Genomic DNA, 15,409 nt, shown 5'->3' on the forward strand with positions numbered 1-15,409 from the left:
GAATTACGGGATCTGCTAAATGTTATTAACGGTCTAATCAGTACAGAACATAGAATGAGACCAAACGGAAGAAACAGGAAACTAATTAGAAGCAGCAGAAATGTGAAGGTTGAGAAATTAATGTCAGAAGAAGAAGAAGAACAGGCATTCTGTTATGCAGTATGCAGGCAGCAAAATAACCCACGACGAACGGAGCTAGGAGGATATAAGAGCAGGTTAGCTCTAGCAAAAAGAACACTCCTGTCCAAGAGAAGCTGTCTGGTATCAAAAATAGGCTTTAATTTTAGGAAGACATATCTGAGAATGTACGTTTGGAGCACAGCATTGTAGGCAGTTAACCGTGGACATTGGGAAAACCGGAAGAGAAAAGAATCAAAATGTCTGAGATGTGGTGCTACAGAAGAACATGAAAAGTCAGGTGGACTGATAAGATAGGGAATGACGAGGTTCTTAGCAGAACAGGCGAAGGAAGGAACTTATGGGGAACATTGACAAGAAGAAGGGAGAGTATGGTACAACATGTGTTCAGGCATCAGAGAATAACATCCATGGTACTGGAGGGAGCCAAAACGGATAATATTTTGAGTGGTGTAAGAATGTAGAGGAAGGCAGAGGTTGGAATATATCCAACAAATAATTGTGTGTGTAGGGTCCAAGCACTACTCTGAAAAGAAATGGTTGGCTCAGGAGGGGAATTCGTGGCAGGCTTCATCAAACCAATAAGAAAACTGATAACTGAGAAAAAAAATATCGCAAAATAGTGGGGTAGAACAGGTCTAAGATCTTGTTGTTCAGCAACATATTTTATATACAAAAAGTACACGTTGCTGTACTTGGTAAGATGTTACTGATAACGTATTGAGATGTTGGGGGGACTCATTATAATTAATCAATAAGTAGTACGTATGACGGTGATAGGACTGAAGCGGATGTCTGGAGTAAGCAGGATGTCAATACATGTTGGGAGAGAACAGGTTGATAGATAGTGGTGACAGAAGTTAGACGAGATTGTGTTTTAGTAAAACAGAGAATTGAAAGTTTTGTTTGATGGGACGGGTGGGGGGGGGGGAGAGATTACCGTTCTACGTCCCGTCGACAACAAGGTCATTAGAGACGGAGCACAGGATGGGGAAGGAAATCGGCTGTGCCCTTTGTAAGGAACCATCACGGCATTTGCTTGAAGTGATCTAGGGAAATCACGGAAAACCTAAATCAGGACGACCGGAAGCGGGATTGAACCGTCGTTCTCCCGAATGCGAGTCCATTGTGCTAACCACTGCGCCACCTTACTTGGTCTTGGATGGGACGTGGCAGAATGTGGAATTCCAGCGATGTCTAGAATTCGAGCGAAGCTGTCAAGCCTTTCGGATTGTGAGGGTAAGATATGAAAATGGGAAAGTAAAACTATGGCTGATAGATTGTTAAACATTAAGTTTGGTTGACTGACAAAATTTGTGGTTGTTACGCTGAGATGAAACATGGACTGGGAGCGAACGGAAATTTGTTAGCGAGCGTGTGAGAACTATGAAAAGGGTAGATGTTTTGCAGAATCCTTCTGAGCAAATAAAACATATCTTCATTCGTGCGAAGAAGAAGAACAAGAGCGAAGTGGTTGCATGGTATGGGCTGTCTGTCCGACGGATCGGACGGTGGTTTCTGGGTTGTTTAAGTTGGGTTTACCTTTACACGTGTGGGAATAGGTAGGATGAGGTTCATTGGAGGTACTAACAGGTAGGAGGGGACTTAAGTTGCTGCAGTCTCCATGAAGGTGTTAGGATTTGTTATGAGGTCAGGTGATTCGACTATTCATTCGTGGTTTAAGAGGCCGTTCCATTGGACAGCACAGGAGTCGCATGGGTACTGGATGACCGTACCATACTTCTGCATAAAAATACACTGTTTACCCGTTGTTGTGCCGTAATTTTCGGCTGAGTGAGCATATTATTGTCAGAATTAATCAACAGTGAACGAATAAAGTGAACAGGTTAAAGACAGTCTTATAAATCCTTGGCAGTGTAACGTAAAAACAACGAATGTTAGAAACGAGTAATGCAAATTCAATTATCCAGCGTCAACAGCGGCCTCATGTATGTCATCGCCACGATCAGCAGCAGAAAGGCGACACTCATTGCCAAATAGACTTTGGCACGCATTATAAACGGCTGTTATGAATGTCGATACTGTTCTATCGTGATTTCCCATGTCTGCCATCCTTTCGGTGAGCCGCGTCTGCCGAGCCATCGAGTCCTCGCATTCGTCTGGCTTATGGTGTCATTGAGACGCGATATGGAACGGCATAGGATTAGCAGACAGATTTGCTGGACTCAAGTGACCCACAAGGCTGTTACGGTAGTCCCATCGTGCAAAAACCTCTGACAGTATCGGAAATAAAAACCGAGTTGTATGCAGTTTTATATACGTAAAAATTGTCTCTGCGATGGAGAAGTTTGATGATTTTGTATGTGGGCAAATCCGATACGACCACTGTTCACGTAAGACCGAGTGCAGCCTAGTGGCGTTACGAGCGGGTAACTCAGTAGTAAGCGGAACAGATGAATGGAGTCATTCTAGCGTTGATACACGGTGCTAGTTAGGAAATTCACGACTTTCCGAAAAGGTGCACTGTTATGGTCTGGCAGCTGAGAACGAAGAAACAGCGAAGCTATTCGTCTGTAATCGTTCTATTGTCATGAGCATTTGTGGAAAATGGTCGAATGAGTAGGCAGTAAAGCGTATAGGCATGCAGGCACAAATGTGACAGAGCACATTATTGAAGATAGCGTTCCGCAGCAGACGACCCCTGTGTCTCCCCATGTTCATCCACCTTCATCATTATTTACGATCCCGGTATATATACGGTCAGCTCGATTTGACCGTGGATGGAAAGAAACTTGTTGCCTGGTCGGATGGGTCACGTTTCTTCATACACCTCGTGGCCGGATAAGCCGTCCTGTCGGGTTTCAGATCGACATCCAGAAAGTACCGACCAGTAATTTATGAACATTCTGTGACCTATGTTTAGACATCTGGTACCACACACCTCCAAAACCTACCAAGAACTTGTAGAATTCATGCCAGGTAAAATCGTTCCTGTACTGCACTTCTAAAGTGGATTACCTTGTTAGTTATCAGGTTGTCATTACGTTGCTAGACATTGCTGTACATACGGGTTTTGGACAGAAATAAACGACGTGAAGAATGCTTGCCTGAAAGGAAATGCAGTTCCTAGCGAAGCCTGGTTGCACCCTTGTATTTGACCACGAACGCTACCTGTGCAATGTCCTCAAGAAATTTCAAGTGTCATTCGTAGTCACGACAGTGTCCTGTGTAACTATGAGTGCCTTATGTCCGAGCCAAGTGGACCCGAACGTGGGCAGATTGTTGTTGCTTCCGTAACAAAGGTAGCTGAAGTGTTCCATGTTTCAAGGAGCGTCGTATCGAAGATTCATACCGCATACAGGGAAAGCGAAAAAACATCACCTGCTAAGTCAGGACGAGGACGAAAGTGTCAGCCGGCTATTTAAGACGACTATGACGAAAAATACGTCACTGCAGAACTGAATGTCTCACTCACGAGGCCTGGCTGCATAAAAAAGAAGACAAAACACACGCAGCGAGCTCCAGAAGCAGGAAATATCAGGACGAGTTGGAATTCCAAAACCGCTCATCAGTGATGCTAAAGCCCGTAACAGTAAAACGTGGTGCCGAAGTCGGTCGACTGCCTCTTGTCTCCCCATGTTTCCAATTTATGGCTGAGTTCACATCCCATGAGCGAAACGTGGTGGGATTCGATGATGATCTATGCAGCCTTACCGTGGTATTTCGTGGACTCCATGGGAACCACAAAGTTTTACTACCGCCAAGGATTTTGGCTGATCAGAACTGTCCCATGGTTCAACGTTTGTTCCCCAAAGGGGATCCCGGGTTCTAAAACGATTTGACCCCGGTTCCCGAGGCTCTCATCGTCCAGGACTATCATTGTTAGCACAGGGATGAATTGTCGCACCTCCCCTGGCCAACAAAGTCACCCGATCTCTATGTTATTTAGCCTTTTTTGGTCTCATTTGCATCTCCATTTTCGTTACTTACACTGTCCATCTCCGCTGTCGTTACTTGATCGTTGCCAGTATTTTGCAGGCTGAATGGTATAATGTTCCTTTAAAAATCTTACAGGATATTCCTAGGCGACAGGTAGCTAAAATTTTGCTGCTTGTATTAGCTGTGATAATGAATTGTGTTTTGACATAATTTGTCCATCCATGTACGTAAGTGATCAGTGTGTGGAGTAGTTTCTGATGTCACTGCTGCTCTTTCGTCCAACACAGAATCATGTAACCTCAATTTTTACTGCGAAATGGTGATACCTTGGCGTACTATACTTCTGTATACGTTTTATAAAAGGAGGCCTTAAATGTCACCTGTATTAAGCTCGTGAGGCAGTAGCCTCGAATTCCTTCCGGTTAAGAATTTCTGTCCACCAAAGAAAGAGAGATGTTCGTTCGTAACTTTGATAGTAGATATCGACAATGTGTTCGGGTAGGGAATTCGGATATCTCAGTCTGCTTGTGGCGTGTATTGCACCTATTTTGGTGATATTGCATTATCAGTAGACTACATGTAGCCAGCGATTTTACCTTTTCCCCTCATCCAGACAACTCCTCGGGAGAAAAGATCTGTATGTTGCATAGTACCGTAATACGCAAAAGATGCAAGTGATACCTGATCCTCTAGGTAATTAGCTATGCCTACACTGTTGACTCCAGCTTCACGTACTTCTTGGTTTATAAATTCTTAGCAGAAACGGGAGGCAGGTCCCACTGTGCGGAGCGCGAGTACGCATTGCCCTTTCTGCCGCTGCTCGCCCCGGCTCCCCTCACCAGCGGACCGGGCAACAGCCGCGCTGCACGGGACACCCTTGTGTACACTTCCACCTCGCTGGCTGCAGGACTGGCATTGCTTCCGCTCGTCGACCTCCAACACAGCTGAACATTTCTTTTTCCCTCTTATCCCTCTCCCAACTTCCCGTTTTCGTCACATAGCCCCTATACACCCCCAGACTCCACCCTTTCGCACTTTTCCATGCGGGCTTATTTACTGACGTCTGCCTGGGAAAAAATGCCTCTAATGCCACAAACAGCAACCGTATTATTTACGTGATTGTCAAACATTTGATGTGATAATACAGACGACTGGACGTCAGTAGTTCAACACTACATGCTGGAATTTGCGTGTTCAAAGATCAACAAACGGACTGATTGAAAGGTAAGTTCACATGTCACCAGTTCCTTCAACAGTTGTTGCCCGTAGATGAGTGTTCAAGAAGGCGTTGAATTTTTATTCAAGTAGCTTTTCATTTGATCTCACAACGGATGAGTAAACCCCATTTCTGACCTCCGTACATGAAAAATTCTAATGAGGTAATCGAACCCAGGTCCTACAGAACCAAAAAAAACCGACGCTGACCATTTTTTGTTGATTATATGGTATTTGTTTTGTTCCTATGTCGGGTGTTGTTGAGCTGTCTTTGTATTTGCCCTTTTTCGACGACTTATGTGTCGATTGAGACGGGAAAAGGTCTCCCATCGGGCGAGAATCGAACCTGGAACCCGCGATCTAGATGCAGCACCACTGGCCACTTTTTTATTTACCTTTTTTTAAAATTAAGGGATAAGTGACTCGAACCTGCTACTTTGTGACTACGTTGCGTGACGTTTTCCACTTCTTTACTACTAAGTTCTCCACATTCCTAAGCGTGACAAAGAAAGGAGAACCTAGTGTTACCGCCTCTGTTACCCTAAAGCCCAAAATAATCGCCATCGTTTTTATTTTAGTTTCTGTGATTTATTTCTTAATCTGTCTCCGCCGCACCAGAATGGCACCTGTCTTCGGCATCAGTGGGAGAAGACCCACGCGGTGGCGACACATCAGTAGATCATCAATGCACGTCTTGTAGCAAGTATGTTTGGGTAACCGTGGAGGGGATCGAAACTGTAAAAAAGGAATAACGGAATTATGTCAGGTGCTCCTAGAGTGGGCGATACAGCTGCGGGGAGGGTTGCAGAAAGCGTTCCGGAAAAAGAAGGACAAATATTGTTGGTACTTATGGTTCTTGGTAACTGTACAATGTCAGTCATTGATGTATTGTTAAATATCGATGACTGATTTCTCCTGGCACCAAACACGTTGAGCACAGCGTGCCCGCTAATCCAAGCCAGCGGGAAATTGTCCGTGTCTGGGAAGAGAAGTATGTGTGCTGTGATGCTGTCAGGGGTCGTGTGTGCTATGACCACCAACACCGGGTGGACCAAAGGCCAAACATCGCTCGCATCACCGCAGACAAGCTGACGGCCACCGTCGTCTTACACTCCACACGTGGTACGTAACGGCGAGGTCGCCAGATATATCTGCTTCCTATCAACTGTCTCGCAACAGGTGTATTCGACATCCGACTCAGAAGCAGTGGCGTGCATTGCCCGCCACACGGCATTCCACTGGACGAGGGGGTGTTTCTCTTGAATCACATTCAACAGAAGCCCCAATTGCAGCGAGGTATGCTCTCTCTTGGCCGTTGGTAGACGTGGTTGGAGAAGCGCGATACGGGTGTAGCTGCATTCAAGAAAGAAATAGATCCAATAGAAAAATGGCGCTTGGATGTCTGTCAGCGACTTCTCATCAATAGACCGATGACACAAGTCGGAGTAGATCGCCACATCTTGACATGCGTGCTTACAATGATAGCTGTTTCTCGATGTTGAGACCTTGTTTGGCCTTCTGGAGGGTAAGAGACTGACAACTGACCTCCATTCGACTATTGAGGCGATTACAATTTTTGAATGGATGAAAAAGTATTATGTATCAAGCAAACTTTGTTTGCCTTACTTGTAACCCTGTTCGTTACCAAGATATGAGCAACAGTATGTCTTCCTTAAATAGGGTCCTACATTTTTTACAAGACCTGTTCGGAAATGTATATCAGTGTCCCATTGACGTAAACGTAGGTTATTAAAAACGCAACACAGAATTGACTTTGATTCAGGTCGTCTTGTTTACGTAACTGGTCCACTTGCTAGAGCAGACTCTAAAAAGACCGAAAAAACTTAAATGCACACTGGTCATTCAGTCAACCGCCTTCAGTTGAAAGTTTGTGTGAGTACAATATACTTCAACGAACAGAAGGTAGAAATGTACTCACGTATGGAGAAAGTTGGTAATCAGAACAGTAAGTGCTAAAACGTTTTCTTGTTTACAATACGGGTTCATGCAATACAACACTGCATCGCTTTAAACCGATATACTAGTGAGAACAATAACTTCGGTGGTTTCGTCTGTACCACTTCTAGGACGTTTGCGCTGCTGTGGTTTCAGACTTCCTAGTTGCTGAAACGTCGCAACACGATGAATTCTCAGTAGGGAAGGTGAGTTCTTGTCAGGGTACGGTGTAGTTTTCAAGTGCCTTGTACGGCTACCTTCAATAACGATAAAAGCAAAGTATGTTAGACGTCAACGTACAGTAACCACTCTCAGATTGGTGGGAGTAAAGGGGAGGGGAGATGAAAAGCGTGTCGGGGGGCACGGAAAACAGTACAGTTGTTGTCGTAATGCGGAAAGGGAGGTATGTATCTGGCGTCCAAATTATGGTTAGCCTTACGATTATTAGCTTTTGGGCCAAGGGCGGAAGTATTTCTGAAACTGATGAGCTTGTTAACCGTGCCGCCGTTGTTGGAGTACAACGTGGACGGCAAAATTGCTCTATGCTAATCCGGCGCCGAGGGTGAACGATGGCTGCGGCAAAATAGACCTGCTGATTGCGAAAATATTTTGTTGAGCCCAACCTACATAGGTAGGAATGATCATCAAAATAAAATAAGAGAAATCAGAGCTCGAACAGAAAGGTTTAGGTGTTCGTTTTTCCCGCGCGCTGTTCGGGAGTGGAATAGTAGAGAGATAGTATGATTGTGGTTCGATGAACCCTCTGCCAAGCACTTAAATGTGAATTGCAGAGTAGTCATGTAGATGTAGATATTGCGGAACTGACCGCTCAGATGAACCAAGGGGGCTACAGTGTCTGCTCTACGGTCGTTCAGTGAACTTTGACGTTTATCTGCCTCCGTAGGAGGCCCCTGGTTCATGCACCCACGCTGATTGCAGTCCATCGGCGATGAAGGATGGAATTTGTGGCCTTTTCACATGACAAATGGCCGCTGGAGTGTACGGCGTGAAACGTCCGGAAGCAACCACCCTGCAACAATCATCAAAAGGTCCAGATTGGAGGAAGGAGAGTTATAGTCTGGGAAATGTCCTGGCATTCCCTAGGTGATCTAGTTTCCATTTCCACCCCTACAAGCAGCTTGTTTTTCCTCGGGACGATAGTATCCACCAGCAGGGCCGCGCAACTTGTCATGCGGCTCGCAGTGTATGTGCCTGGACCGAAGAACACCAGGGTGAGTTTACCGTAGTCCGATGGCCGTCAAACACCAAGGGATATAAACCCGATCGAGAATATGTGGCCGGCCGAAGTGGCCGAGCGGTTCTAGGCACTACAGTTTGCAACCGCGCGCCCGATACGGTCGCAGGTTCGAATACTGCCTCGGGCATAGTTGTGCGTGATGTCCTTAGGATAGGTAGGTTTAACTAGTTCTGAGTTGTAGGGGACTGATGACCTCAGCAGTTAAGTCCCATAGTGCTCAGAGCCATTTGAACCATTTTTGGGTATATGTGGGACTACCTCAATCGAGCTCTTCGCCCCATGGATACTCGCCACGGCACTGGAGGCAGCGTGGCTCCACATGCCTGTCGCTGCCTCTCAAATTATCACCGACTCTCTTCCTGCATGTCCCCGCTGAAAAAGGTGGTTACTCAGGCTTTTGACAGATGGTCACCTTGAGTGACGGAACAACGTAACAGAATAACAGAAAACGAATTTTTTCGGTAGAAGGTTCAAGATATCATTAGAACATTCAAACTGCGGCTTCGTGAGGCTATCTAAGCTGTCATAGCCGCTTGTTTGGGACAATCTACTGAACCTGGCTTGCCACTTTCATGTGGTGAAGGCTGATTTCTTGGGACACGTTTTTCGATTCATCGTAATAGAAGGCACTTACAGACGAGTATGTGACATACTAGGACAATTAATCTATAATTCGTAAAGTTCATTTACACATTACAGAATGAAAACGTAGATGAATGAAACATTGAAACATTAATTATTATTAATGTATCAATTGAAATGTCACAGGGGTAACTGCGCATCCCCTTGCCTAAGAATGGCCAGTATTTAATTGGAGACTGCTAGCTAGGTAGAGAGACGGAAATCTTCTAAACTAGCTACCGGGTTCGTCCTCTATACCCAACCCCAAGGCCATACTTTTCTACAGAGATGGGGCTCTGCCACGCTCCGCACGCGGAATGCCTTTCTCCTCGGTACGGGGGGGGGGGGGGGGGGGGGGGGGGGGGGAGGTGTGGCGGTGCGGGAGCCAGTGAATCTCAAGTCAGTCACCAAACATTCAAGACACGACTGCCGACGAATTATCGATTGATTCTGCTAAGAACCGGAGCTAAATGAGAGCGAGGTCTACTCCGTGAAACCTTAAACGCCCACTGCTTCGTTTGCGTGTAGGTCGGATAAGCGGTGATGAGAAGCCAAAAAGTAGAAGGCCATCAGCTACAACAGACTAGACATCTAAAGTTATTGTTAATGACATTTTGAGGGTTGATCCACGAAAATCGTGTGAGGAAATTGCATATGAAGACAAAATATCTGTGAATTCAGTTTACAGAATAATAACTGAAAAGTTAAAGGTTGCAAGGTAACGGTAGAAGAATTGCTTCAAAGTTATCGAACAAAAGGAGATCACGTGAAGGATTGTTGCACATCATGAAACCTTGATACGAGGTTTTGAGCCAGAACTGAAGTCTTAGTCGTTAAAATGCAATATTTCCGATTCTCCACACCCTAAAAAATTCTGCCGCTAACAATCAAAGGTCGAGCTGCTGATGATCTTTGCGTATGATACGAAGCTACAAGCAGAGCTCCAGGAGACGTTTGTAACAGACACGTACTACAAGCTGCTTCCGCAAACTATTTTGCGCCTGAAAATTCGTTAAACAATGCCTGATGTGTTTGTAGCTTGTGTTCTTGTTTCGCACAATAACGCATATTGCCTTGCCAGTGAGAGAACGGCTCGACATACATGGATGGAAAATACTTTCCCACCCTCATACAGTCTTAACATGAGCCCATCAGATCATGGAGGAACAACTCCGTGGACAACACTTCGATACAAGTGATGAAGCTTCCTCTGAGGTGACCTGAGTAATCAGACAGCTCAACAATGAAGGTACTCTATTCGTAATACAGAAGTTGCCAAAACTGTGAGAAGCTGTCATTAGCAAGAATGGAGATTTCATTGCAGACCTTTAAGGTATATTGTGCAATAAATTAATTTCTTCTATTGTGTCCAACAGCGTTCAGTACTTTTGAAATGAACCTCGTGCTATCTAACTGTAGGTTTTAATGAAGCAAATATCGGATTTCTTTTGTTTGATTATAACACCCAAATCATATTCTACTGCAAAACCAATATAATACGTGCAACTATTGGCTATCAGATTGTTAGCAAATGTTCTGGGTTACAGTACAAACTATTTAGCAGCGCCTTAAGTCATGAAGGCATATGGACCACTCTGATACATTTCGAGATCGTTGGTTTAATTTTCATCTTCGTAATCATTATCGTCATCATTACACCAACTTTTATCATTTCCCTTTACTTTAACCTCCTGCTCCACCTTTTCCTGCTATGTCTCATCTTCACCACCAACTCTCTTATCATCATCATCAACAACAATATTAATCACCCTATGTACCGTCGTCCATGATGACTTTACGTTCAGTCGTGAAAGTCATCTTCATTACAGTAGTACCTGATACATGAGAAGAACTAAGACTGTCTCGCATAGTAATCGAAGCAGTCGAGTAGGTTATCGAAATGCTACAGATAAAAACAGAATCTTGTACCCGCCATGATCTGGCAAAATATTCCTCTCTCTCAATCCTGCTTGCATCGTGTTACATGCTCACCGTAAATGGGCGGCATTTTTGACTCATCTGATCGTATCTTGCTTTAATGCAACATGGAAAGAAATCATTTCGTTTTGATTTAATTGTTTTCACGCCAGGGAATCTTTGTTAAGCTTGTGCACAGATCATGAACAGAAATATATCCGTAGCACACATCATCGCCTCACAGGTACCTACCGAAGTATTTGTGCCAAAAGCACGGACTTGGCGTGTATGCAGCGCTCCTAATGGCTTACGCCCGCTATTCCGGCGGCAAACACAGGCGCTTCCGGCCTTATTGCCACCTCCGAAGTTAGCCTAGGAACTTGGCGCGTTCGCGACGCTCTCGCGGAACTCCAGTAATAGGACGCGCTCTTCTCCCGCCCCAAGTGGTCTCTGTGTTCCTGTGAACTTGTATTCGTCAAGTATTCTCTCTTAATGCTAGTGTTTGCGATGTTTAACGAGCGTGCTGGCTACTTAGTGAGAGTTAAATGAATAATTAAGCACTAGCTTTCAGCAGCTTATGTCATTAGTCAAGGAGCGCCTGCTCTTCTCCGGACGAGACACCTTGAAAGAAGATTAAAGGAGACGCAATGTGCCCCACACCAAAGGACTAGTCACGAGCCAGACATAAACTCCTTAATGAGCTCCCGATATAAGCTTAATACATCCCGCGCTCCCGAGCAGTTTATCGTTGCAGGAAGTTGTTAAATAGGTTGCTGAGCGTTACAGTATAATAAACATTTTCATTCTAAATACATCACATAGTTATACGGGATGTTCATTGAAACAGAAAACAATTTTAGGAATGTGACGAATGAACATCAACATTCTTTTAACTTCTTGCTAATTACGATCGCTACTCTAAATATGAAAAGTCCTACGTTATTGTAAATTTCGTTGTCATACATAGTATATGATGTGAGAGAGACACGAAGAATGAAGTATTTGTTAGAGAATATTCATCTAAAGTTGGGGTAATTAGTACTCAGAGATGGCGGCGTGGGATTAGCCGAGCGGTCTAGGGCGCTGCAGTCATGGACTGTGCAGCTGTTCCCGGCGGAGTTTCGAGCCCTCCCTCGGGCATGGGTGTGTGTATTTGTCATTAGAATAATTTAGGTTATGCAGTGTGTAAGCTTATGGAATGACGACCTTAGCAGTTAAGTCCCATAAGATTTCACACACATCTGAACATTCTGAACAGTACTCAGAGATCGAAAAGAACAATAACCGTAGCATGCTCGTTAACAGCACATATTTTCTGCATGGTTGAGAGTGGCTATTGTTTTGGAAGAATTCACTGTATGTTTTTGTTATATTTGTCTGGTAGAAATTTTTTTTTACATTCTAATACAACTCATGTTTTAGTTACTTTATTTCAATAGCACAAGAAGTATTCTTCTTCAATTCATATTATTTTCTGAGTTTTCTGAGCGAGGTTATATTTGTGAAGGAATTTGCTACGCAGTGTCCATAGGAAAATTGGTCTGATCCACACACTGTTTCCGGATTTCAAGCTTCAACTATCATGTTAAAATTGCCGGCGACGTCTTCGCTTCAACACAGTCCCGGGACAGCAGAATAGCTACTTTGGTCCGAAACAGGACGCTGAATTAAATAACTTTTAAATTTTAAGTCCAGTACCAAAATACTGATCGATATACACCGTACAAGAAATTGTTAACGCAGGAGAATCGTACAAGCATAACGTCACTTGACCAGCGGACGAGATTCCCAAATGGATGACATAGTAATAACCATCCCTGGAGCAGAGAAACTATTGAAAGGTTTGTAAACAAGAAAGTCACCAGTTCCAGAAAGAGTCTCAGTTTCTTTTACAAAGAGTACACCACGGCACTGGCCCCTGTCTAGCTTGCATTTGTCACGAATCTCTCTCCCAGCACGAACTCCCAAACGACTGGAGGAAAGCGGTGACTCTTGTTATAAGAAGGGTAAAAGAACAGACTCAAAAATTACACACCAATACCTCTGACTTAAGTTTGCTGCAGAATCCTTGAACACATTCTCAGTTCGAATACGATAAATTTTCTCGAGACCGAGAAGCTTATATCCACGAACAATCATGCTTGTGATTTCCTCACGTGATATACTGTGAACTAAGGCTGCAGAGCAACACGCATTTACCAGGCAGGCTAATAGTGATTGTGACAGTATACGGTTTAAGTTCATAGATATGTGAGTGGCTCGAACACTTAAGGTATAGAACTCAGTGTGCTTCCCTAAACGTCGAGTGTTCATCACTGACAACGGTATCGTCAGGAGTGGCCCAGAAAAGTGTGACAGGACCGCTGTTGATCTCTATATACTTAAGAGATTTGACGGACAGGCTGTTGAGCACCAATTTGCGGTTGTTTGCTGGTAATGCTGTGATGAATGGCTGCACGGGTATATAAGACAACTTGGATGAAATTTCGAGTTGGTGTGATGAATGGCAGCCAGCTATAAAAACGAAAAATGTAAGTTATTGAGGATCAGTAGGAAGGACAGACCAGTAATGTTCGAATATAATGTTACTAGTGTCCTGCTTGATACTGTCAAGTTGTTTAAATACCCAGGCGTAACGATTAAAAGCGAAATGAAATGGAACGAGTATGTGAGGACTGTGGTAGGACAGGAGAATGGTCAACTTCGGTTTATTTTGGGATACCTTGGTTGATATGTAAAAGGCGATTGGGTATAGAACGCTAGTGCGACCTATTCTTGAGTAGTGCTAGAGTTTTGGGATCCGTACCAGATTGGATTAATGGACGAAATCGAAACCATTCAGCGGCGGGCTGCTAGATTTGTCACCGGTAGCTTCTAACACAAGAGGAGGAGGTATACTTAGAAAAGGCCGGGAGATACGGGAAGATTTCAATTAGATTACATCATGGTCAGACAGAGATTCCGAAATCAGATACTGGATTGTAAGGCTGACCCAGGAGCAGATATAGACTCAGATCACAATATAGTAGTGATGAAGAGTAGGCTGAAGTTCAAGACATTAGTCAGGAAGAATCAATACGCTAAGAAGTGGGATACGAAAGTTCTAAGGAATGACGAGATACGTTTGAAGTTCTCTAACGCTATAGATACAGCAATAAGGAATAGCGCAGTAGGCAACACAGTTGAAGAGAAATGGACGTCTCTAAAAAGGGCCATCATAGAAGTTGGGAAGGAAAACATAGGTACAAAGAAGGTAGCTGCGAAGAAACCATGGGTAACAGAAGAAATACTTCAGTTGATTGATGGAAGGAGGAAGTACTAACATGTTCCGGGAAAATCAGGAATACAGAAATACAAGTCGCTGAGGAATGACATAAATAGGAAGTGAAGGGAAGCTAAGACGAAATGGCTGCAAGAAAAATGTGAAGACATCGAAAAAGATATGATTGCCGGAAGGACAGACTCAGCATACAGGAAAGTCAAAACAACCTCCGGTGACATTAAAAGCAACGGTGGTAACATTAAGAGTGCAACGGGAATTCCACTGTTAAATGCAGAGGAGAGAGCAGATAGGTGGAAAGAAGACATTGAAAGCCTCTATGAGGGTGAAGATTTGTCTGATAGAAGAAGAAACAGGAGTCGATTTAGAAGAGATAGGGGATCCAGTATTAGAATCGGAATTTAAAAGAGCTTTGGAGGACTTAACGGTCAAATAAGGCAGAAGGGATAGATAACATTCCATCAGAATTTCTAAAATCATTAGGGGAAGTGGCAACAAAACGACTATTCACGTTGATGTGTATAATATATGAGTCTGGTGACATACCATCTGACTTTCGGGAAAGCATCATCCACACAATTCCGAAGACGGCAAGAGATGACAAGTGCGAGAATTATCGCACAATCAGCTTAACAGCTCATGCATCGACGATGCTTACAAGCACAATATGCAGAAGAATGGAAAAGAAAATTGAGAATGCGCTAGGTGACGATCAGTTTGGCTTTAGGAAAAGTAAAGGCACGAGAGAACCATTCTGACGTTACGGCTCATAATGGAAGAAAGGCTAAGGAAAAGACACGTTCATAGGATTTGTCGACCTGCAAAAAGCGTTCGACAATATAAAATGGTGCAAGCTGTTCAAGATTCTCAAAAAAGTGGGGCTAAGCTATAGGGAGAGACGGGTCATATACAATAAGTACAACAACCAAGAGGGAATAATAAGAGTGCCCCTATTAAGAAGGGAGTAAGACAAGGCGGTAGCCTTTCACCCCTACTCTTCAATCTGTACATCGAGGAAGCAATGATGGAAATAAAAGAAAGGTTCAGGAGTGGAATTAAAATATAAGGTGATAGGATATCAATGCTACGATTCGCTGATGACATTGCTATCCTGAGTGAAAGTG

The sequence above is a fragment of the Schistocerca gregaria genome, chromosome 2 (genome assembly GCF_023897955.1).
Source record: "Schistocerca gregaria isolate iqSchGreg1 chromosome 2, iqSchGreg1.2, whole genome shotgun sequence".
Lineage (NCBI taxonomy): Eukaryota > Metazoa > Arthropoda > Insecta > Orthoptera > Acrididae > Schistocerca > Schistocerca gregaria.